Below are 9,767 nucleotides of genomic sequence, written 5' to 3'. Positions count from 1 at the left end.
GGGAGGGGGGGAAGGGATGTGAAGGGTAAGAAATGTACTCATTATCCTGCCCATGTAATTGTAACTCCTCTGTACAGCATGTTCACAAATAAAATAAAATTAAAAAAAAAGAAATGTACTCACTATCTTGCCCATGTAATTGTAACCCCTCTGTACAGTATTTTCACAATAAAAAAAAAAAAGAGGCCATGAGACCAGACTGGGGACTGCACTTTTTTGGGCACTCCAACTGTCCAGTGTAGTCCTGTGCCCAGTAATACAGACTTTCTTAAGTGAATAGGTATTTAACATCATTCCCCATCAAAGAAATACAAATACAAACTCTTTGGAACAACCCTCTTCTCCCAGTCCCCTTTCTTGAAGGACAATGTGTAGCTTTACCACAAATTATTTGCCTGAAACTGGTAACCACCTGCGGCTGTCAATCACCTGATTGTCAATCATCTGACTGTAAGTCAGCAAAAGGACAATCTCTGGGGTATTTCCTCATCCGACACTGTCACACCTCTTTCTGGCCCCTCTTTCTGGCCCTTTCCTATGCAATCTCTCTTTGCCACTGTGCTACACCCTACTCTAGAGTGAAGACTGCAATAAACTCTTTCGACCAGAAACACATGGTGGTCTCCTTTTGACAACCCTGACAATTTCAAGGCATGTCATATCAATTCTAGATAGGATACATGTTGAATTCTGTTAGGGACTGAATGGGTTTATCATTTATTCATTCATTGACTCACTTATTCACTCAAAAGAATGTACTGGTTGTTTTCCCTATTCCAGAAATAGACCACATAACTTTCAATGATAGAAACACCAAGACCTAAAACTTATCTACACAGAGCATTTAGCTATTTTTTCTTAAACCTTCACTAAAACATTTTCCCCCACCGGGACAGGCATGAATAACATTCACAGTAGGGCTCTGGAGTGTGGACATCATTTCCAGATCTACAGTGATACAAAGTGTCCTGAAATAGAATCCTCTTGCAGCCTAAAATGCTATCTTAAGACAAAAACATTTGCCCTTCTGTGGACAATGTCTCCTGTGTATATCAGGTTGAAAGAACAACGTGGTTCTCTTCTTCCATGACCTGTTAAAATTTATTTCCATTGTTTCTGTCACATTTCATAGTCATCATACTCTTAGACATAAAAATTAGTCACTTTAAGAGTCAAGTACCAGCTCATGCCTGTAATCCTAAACTGCTCAGGAGGCTGAGATCTGAGGATCAAGGTGTCCAGCATCTTGTATATGCATTTTTCTAATTTGGGGAGGGGAAGGAAAATAACAAAATGCTGAAATAAGGATACAGGTTGACTCATTGTAACAGCGAGATGTACAAGACACTATGTTGAAAACAAACTTTACAACTTTGAGTGGGGAGGGAGGAGTTGGGGAGGTGGAGAGGAAAGGGATGGTAAGGGAAAAACAAAGGAGGGGGTTAACCATGCTAATAGAAAAGGATTCATTACCTTGCTCATGTAACTGTAACCCTTCTATACAGTATCTTTACAATAAAAAAAATATATATATATATTTAAAATAAAGATTCAAAGCCAGTCCATGAGGAAAGTCTAGGAAACTCTTATTTCCAATGAACCAGCAAAAAGCCCAAAGTGGAGCTGTGGCTCAAGTAGGCGAATGCTAAGCCTTGAGCAAAAAAGCTCAGGGACAGTTCCCTGGACCTAAGCTCAAGCCCTAGTACCACCACAAAAAAATGCAAATATATACAACTCTATAACCTACCTATGATAGGGAGAACCAAAAAAATGTAATACCCTAGGCATGCAAAGACAAGTTCAACAAAATAGGTACTCTAAAGGGATAGGGTGAGGTCAAGGGTAGACAAAGGATAGACAAATGAAGAGAAGATGGGAAGAATGAAGTCAGTAACTGAATGTACATTCTACAATATTAAGAAGGATGAGGGAAAGATTGGGGAGGGAGGGATGAGTGAGAATGTTAAAAAGGGTGACATTGATCGTGGTGCAACGTATTCATAAACTGTTTTGTTAAACAGCAATTCCTTGGTACAACTACTTAAATACAATATAAATACATTAATGAATTTAAATTAATTTTATGTAGACTGATTTTTAAAAAGTCAAATTTCTTTTCTTTTAGTTTGTTCTTAAAGGACTTTTTAATTGTGAAAATACCATACAGAGGAGTTACAATTACATGGGCAAGATGATGAGTACATTTCTTATCAAGCATTGTAGCCTCCTCTTTTGTTTCCCCTTTTCATCCCTTCCCATCACCCCCCCACCCCTACCCCCCACCCCCTGCCAAAGTTGTAAAGCTGGTTTTTCAACATAATGAAAAAGTCAAATTTCTTATGCAAATATATCTACCTTTTAAATTTTAATTTTATTCCTTCTAGCTGAGACCCATCACCAAATGGTCTTTTTCAACATCTTAGGTGGATCATTTATCTAATGAAGGAGCAAAAATACAGTTACCAGGTTTCCTTTTCTGTCAAAAAGGTTGATCAGTTTTTAAACATTCATTATCGGTGTCTTACACTTTTCTTCTTCTGTGTTTCAGCTGCATACTTCTGGAAATATGAAGGTGTTTTCCAGCTTAGATTTGGCATGCACAAAAAACACCAGGTTTTTTTTTTCTCTCTCTCTCTCTGATGATTTATAATCTGTAATTTTAGAAACATATAGGGTTTTTTTTACATATTTTACTTTAATGAGAAATCAGTGCAAATATTTTTCTAAATTTTTTAGGAAGTAAAATCCCCTGATAAGGTTTCTAGTGTGTGCAAACGGAAATTTTTATTTGAATAATTGATTCAGAACAGTATTTCTGCTGAAAATTAAGCCAAATTGTCTCATACCTCAAGGAGCTATGTGGATCCACAAGAAAACCTCACTCAGAAGTCTGTGGCCCATGCTCCTGAGAGGAGTAAGTCTGAGTGCTGAGGAGGTTTTGTGCTTACTGACTGAATTTGCATGCATAAATCCACTTTTCCTTATTCTTGTGGAAGCCCATTGGCCCTAGACCTTGTAGCTCACTGGAGTCTTTTCCCAAGACTCTATGATCCATCCCAAAATTTTACTGCACAGTAAATGTACCATTTTAAACAAAAGAACAAAACTCTAAACAGATAGAAAGGTCAAAGGCTAAAAATGTATATCTTGACTGATTTGGCTCAAATATTGATTGTCCATTTGATTAAGAAAAGTGCATCCTGTGATGGACAAGGGTACAAAGGCAACTGCAAGACACTTGGGCAGATGAGCCCCAAGAAGGTCTCCAGGTGGTAAAGGATAAACACAAAGATTCTTCAAAACATCTGGGAAAGGTGATTTTTAATGGTAATTTGCAAAAGATTCTTTTACTTTACTGATGTTCTGTGGAGGAGTCTGTGCCAAGGTAGTTTGATAAATCAAGGAAAGGTACCACTTTCTGTGCCTTAAAGTCAGGTTCAGGTCAGAGATGACCTTCACTGGATTGGTCCATTTTCTCATACTCTGAGATCAGGCAGCTGTAGATTCAGCCTCTGATGAAGACTGCATCATGACATGGGACCACATACAGAGTGGGGTTTGCTTTCTAACAACTCATCTGTTCAGAATAAACTCACTCCAAGACACTAGCACTTAGTCCTTCTGAAGGATATGTCCTGCAATGACCTGATCCCCTCCCCTCCTACCTCATAAAAATCCTACCTTATCACTACTACAATAGGGACAAAGCTTCCAACACAGGAAACTCAATGATTGCATCTTCAGATTACCTTCCCACCAAGCCAAAATTTCCACCATCTTCTTTGGGCAGGAGAGTGTTGAGAAACAGAGCAGGGACAGATCTATCTATTTGGGGGATCCAATCTCTTCGGGAAGTTCTTAAAACTAAGTAGGAGTTCTAATTACCAGTTAGTCACACTAGCAAAGACACAACCTTTTGCTCATTTCGTTTACAGAAGAGTACATTAGGATAGCACTAATCTTTTTCAACTACTCCTGCGCATTTAGAAAGCCACAGTCATTTTTTTGCCTTACATCTTTTTCACTTCCCCCACATTTGTTCAAAAACTTTAAAGGATAGTCAGCACAGATGTAAATTACTTACTTTAATTCCATTTTCTTCATCAAGTCAACAATGACTCATTATTCTTGGAAATCTTTATTCAGCACTGGCAAAAAATTTACAGCTGGTTGGACAGCCAGAGGGCTCTCTCATAATAAGAAATAAAGACTGAATTCTAATGGTAGCAAGCCATATATGGCTTTGAAACAGACATTGCATGAATCTGATTCCAGGAAAAGCTGAAGCCCTTATTGAGGTTAAAGTGAACCAGAAATGTAATAGTTCAGAATGGTGTGCAATTTTAGACTCAGTGTCCTCATTATAGAATAAAAATAGCAATATCTAGGTAATATTATTCTTATTCTGGGCTAAAGCCGAGAAATGTCTGTGTGACTCCAGTTCCTTTAGGAGTCCTTTAGAGAACCAGCTGTCTAGAAAGCCTGAGGTACACAAAGCAATGAATAAATAATTTGTTAAATTCTATGAACTTCTATAACATGTATAAAAATGAACACTGAGGCTGGCATTTTGCAAAAAAAAAAAAAACAATTATAACAGATGTTGAGGAAACAGGGTTTTGAGTCCTAGAGGGGAAAATAACTTATGATTTCTCCAGTTCTCTATGATAATAAAGAAAATAAATCAAGACTGCTAGCATATGTCTGAGACAAGCAGAAAAGGTCAGATAAGTTGATGTTAGGCGAAATGAACCCCAAGATAAGGATTCAAATGCTTTTTTCTTTTTTTTAAAGCAATCACATTTTACGTAATTATTTATTTATTTTTCTTTTTATTTGTGAAAATACTGTACAGAGGGGTAACAATTACATGGGCAAGATAATGAGTACATTTCTTATCAAGCATTGTAGCCTCCTCCTTTGTTTCCCCTTCCAATCCCTCAAATGATTTTTCTTTCTTGAGATTGTTTCTAACATATTTATAAGGTATTTTTTGTTTCTTTGTATGTCCCTCCCCCTCCCTGTTTTCACTATATTTGATGTTGGTATATTTTGTGGGGGGGAAGGGAAAAACAAATTGTTTAAATAGGTATACAGGTGGACCCACTGCAATAATGAGATGTACAAGACATTATGTCGGAAAACGAACTTTACAACTTTGGCGAGCGGGGGAGAGAGGGGGAGGAGGGGGAGAGTGTGGGGGGAGATGGGAAGGGATGGGAAGGGGAAACAAAGGAGGAGGCTACAATGCTTGATAAGAAATGTACTCATTATCTTGCCCATGTAATTGTAACCCCTCTGTACAATATTTGCACAAAAAAAAGATTTAAAAAAAGAGTGGTAGGTATATTGGATTTCTTCAATATATATTTTATTTTTACTTATTTATCCTGCCAGATTGAGAGTAATAGAATGAAATTATTTGCATATGCAAATAATACTCTCCAAACCCGGGGAAAAGCAAAATTCAAACTGTCTTCTTCAAATTATTGGCAATGTACTCTTTCTCCTAGCTGACAGTGGGGAAGAAATATTTTCAGAAAACAAAGGATAACTAAGCTTGCTGGTCTACCTGCACCTTGTAACCAAAGTTCTTTCTGAAACTTGTATTCAGTTCCTTTGTCTTTTGGATGTTTTACAGAAGCTATAATGTAACCGAAGCCAACTTTTCTCCAATCCCCACATCCCAAATCTTAAATTAAAATAGCAAACGATATAGGGAGCTACTCTTTGTTTTTCATAATGCATAACTGTTTAGAGAGGGCACTGTATAGCCTCCAGTCATAATCATCTGGGAAGGAAAAAAGCCAGAGGAAACCCCCATGTAATACCTAGCCACTCAAAACTTTCTCAGTCAAAACTGTTGTATTGGGGCACACATTTGCCAGAATCTTAGCACTCAAGAGTGCAACCAAATCAATAGAATCAGATAATGATGTTTGAGATGAAACTCAGTGAAAGTAATATATTGAAAGTCAACTATGTTAAATGTGTACTTGTGCTTTAATTATAACTTAATTATAATTTCAGGTGGAATATGCACCAGCAATGCAGATAAATTTCCATAACATGATAGAGTGATCTTTGTCCAAAGATGCTAAAGGCTAAATTTCCTTCTACTCAAAGAAAATCTTTCACCACCCCTTCCTTGTTGTACTCAGGCTTTCACCCCTTACTATCACCATGGCAACCAAAATGTCATAAGAAACATAAGATACTGTTCAAGGGAAGAGAGAGCTTTTGGTACCTGATCTTTAGGAATCTCATTTGGGGGTAGAACTTCCTTCTCAGAGCTTGAGATGCCTGAGGCATAAAAGTCTAATTCATCAGTATTTGAAAACCCATATCAACTTGCTATCATCAAGAATACCACAAAACCCCTATGTGTGTACACCTCAAAGGTCAGCACTGATTCATCAAAGATGAGGCATAAATAGCAAATCAAGAGTCTGGAGAATATTGGCCAGCAAAGATAGCCTAGGTCCTTGCCAGAAGACAGAAGGTATTTGGGGGGGGGGAGTATATAACAAGCTATTGACCAAGATTTGAATAAAATGACCAGTCATGTTCATATTTCCTGTCTTACTTCTGAACCTTCAACATATGTCTCCAATATATTCAAGGAAAATTTCATGGCAGATTCCTGTCACTCCTGAACATCCATTTGAAATTCCTTGCTGTAGGAATCTTCTCCCTATTGATTTTATTTACTTTTATTTACTTGAAACCTCAAAGTGCAAAAGATTCTTGGTTTTTGGGTACTTTGCATCACAGAGTTGTAATGGGAGTGAGACTGAGCATCACCACTGTGGTCCAACTTAGGATTGTGGAGGGGAACCACACCTAGGACCGCTTCTCCCAGCTAGGGAAGGGAAATTCATGAGAGCCTTTATCTCCAATTAACTACCCAAAAGTTGCAAGCAGAGGTGTCACTCAAGTGGTAAGACCTCTAACCTTGAGCACAAAAGCTCAAGTGAGAGGTTTACTTCATCTTTCCCTATTTGGATCCCCTTTATGTTTGCATCTTGTCTTACTGCTCTAGCTAAGCATTCTATGCTAAGTTGAAGAGGAATGGAAAGAGTCGAATCCTGTCTCATTCCTGAATTTAGAGGAAATGGCTTTAGCTTTTCACCATAATGCTAGCTGTACATTTGTCATACACAGCCTTTATTATATCTCCAGAACTTTCATCATAAATGGGTGTTGGATCTTGTCAAATGCTTTTATCTGTGTCTATTGAGATAATCATGTGGTGCTTATCCTTGCTCTTATTGATGAATGAATTGATTTGAGTTTATTGAACCAGCTTTGCATCCCTGAAATGAACCCTGTTTGAACAAAGTGTATGATTTTTTTGAGGAATTGTTGAAGTCAATTGGCCAAAATTTTGTTGAGAAGTTTTGCAGTGAGGTTCTCTTTCTTTGATGAGTCTCTGTCTGGTTTTGGGGTGGGGGTTAAGATGGATTCATAAAAAGAGTTTGGTAGTGAACTTTCAATTTCAAAGAAAAGTTGGACAAATGGGATGGCAATAAACTGCAGAGCTTCTTCACAGCAAAGAACATAGCAAGCAGCATCAATAGAAAGTCCACAGACTGGGAGAAGATCTTCACTAGCCATACAAAGGCCTCATATCTAAAATATACTTTGAACTCAAAAACTTAAATCCCCCCAAAACAAATCATCAAAGAAACAACTGTCCCATTACTAAGTGGACTAAAGACTTAAAGAGAGACAACTCCAAAGAGGAAATAAGAATGGCCAATAGACACAGGAAGAAATGCTCAACTTCTCTAGCCATAAAAGAAATGTAAATCAAAACAACATTGAGAATCCATCTCACCCCAGTTAGAATAGCTATAATTAAGAAATGTAATAACAGATGCTGGACAGGATGTAGCCAAAAGGGAACCCTACCTTCACTGTTGGAGGGAATGTAAACTTCTTCAACTACTCTGGAAAGTTGTATGGAAGTTCCTCAAAACACTCCACCATAGAGCTCCCTTTTGACCCAACAATCCCACTTCTGGGATTTACCCAAAGGATCACAAACAAGGCCATACTAAAGCTACCAGCACAACTATGTTTATCACAGCATTATTCACCATAGCTACGGTATGGAGGGGGAGAGGGGGGAAACTGCTGCCGGCCTTATTAGCTTGCCAGGATTAGAGGTGTGCACAGTGTGCTGCTGAAATGTGTACCTAAGGGACGGACCCCCCCAGGACAGGCAAGGACACCAGAGCCGGTGGCTTGTGAGCACACGTTGCCAGGCTCAAGGATCCCACCCCAAGCCCCAAAGGTCTATTCTAAGTAAGGGTCCTATCTGAACTAGGGATACTCCCTTTAGCCTCTACAAGGACAAAACCACTTCCACTCAACTATTTTAGTAAGGCCTGTCCTGAAGATTTGTGAGCTACAGCCAGTCAGAACCCACACAGACCTAGCCAAGCCCCATTCCTACAGTCTCTTCTCTCTACCTGAGGACCCTGCTCCACGTAGGAGAGACAGACACTAGCAGCACCCACAAGATGAAGCCACATCCTCTCACCAGAGCTGCCTTCTCCCTGTGCTCTCCTCTCAGTCCAGACACTGCATCATACTCACAGTGGAGATGATCTCAACACCAAAGTGGTTTGTCAGGTAGTTCAGCTGGACTTGATGTGACTCACAAGAGGGGTTCTTTTCAGTTAACTGACATTCCGAGATCCTTCGGTTGGGTGACTTGGAGAGACAGAGCAGGACCACAGAGGGCTGTGGTCATGTGTCTTTGCACTCAATGTGCTCATCTTTAAATCAGTGTCAGCTCCCCATTCTGCCTTCCTCATGGGGAAGGTGGAAACCAGGATTTAAAAAAGCATTTCAGCATGAGGGTGTGGGCAGGGGCTGGTCAAGGTCTGTTTCATGTTTCAGGAGCTGGTTTCATCCTTATGAATGAAGTTATTAGCTTCTAACTGAATGCAATTGATGTCTTAATACACTACTGTTTATGGTTTCGGTTGGTGAGTTGCTTTTTTATTTAGCAAAGAAAAAGAGGCTCATTTTGCTGAAACATTCTTTATCATAACTCTGCCAGAGTGACCTCCCTTCTTCATACCTCTAAGAAAAAGCTCAAAGCAACCTGGAATTCACCATGAGAATCCCATTTGTTTTTGTAAGGGCAGATCAATAGGTAAAAATAAATTCCTCAGTCTGTCTGAAAGCATTGTCATTATTCATTTCTGAAGGACCCATATGCTGGTCACCCTACTGTTGACTAGATTTGGGGCTTGGTAATTAGTGTGTTTAAGGATGAATTTATTAAGCTACATACATCTCTCTCTCTCTCTCTCTCTCTCTCTCTCTGAGCTCCCTTGGATTTTTTTCTTGAGGGGGTGTCATTGCTCTTGACCTCAGAGCCAGAGCGCTCTCTTAGAGCAGTTTGCTCAAGGCCAGCAGTCTTCCACTCTGAGCCACAGTGACACTTCTGGTTCTCAGGTGGCAAACTGGATATATGAGTCCGGTGGTGTTTCCTGCCTATGCTGCCTGGAACAGCGATTGTCAGCTGGTCGGCCTAATAACTTGCTAGGATTATAGGCTTGAGCTAAAAAAATAGAATGGAAGAAAGACAGCCTCCTCAGTAAAAGGTGCTGGCAAAATTGGTAAATACCTGTAGAAAACTAAAGCTAGGTCCCTATGTATCACCCTGCACCAGAATCAACTCCAAATGGATCAAAGACCTTGGAGTCAAAGCAGACACTCTGAAAACATTACAGGATGGAATAGGAGAA

This window comes from Dipodomys ordii, unplaced genomic scaffold (assembly GCF_000151885.1).
Source record: "Dipodomys ordii isolate 6190 unplaced genomic scaffold, Dord_2.0 Scaffold62, whole genome shotgun sequence".
In the NCBI taxonomy this organism is placed as follows: Eukaryota; Metazoa; Chordata; class Mammalia; order Rodentia; family Heteromyidae; genus Dipodomys; species Dipodomys ordii.
The sequence above is the reverse complement of the archived record's forward strand: the minus strand, read 5'-3'. Positions refer to the sequence as shown.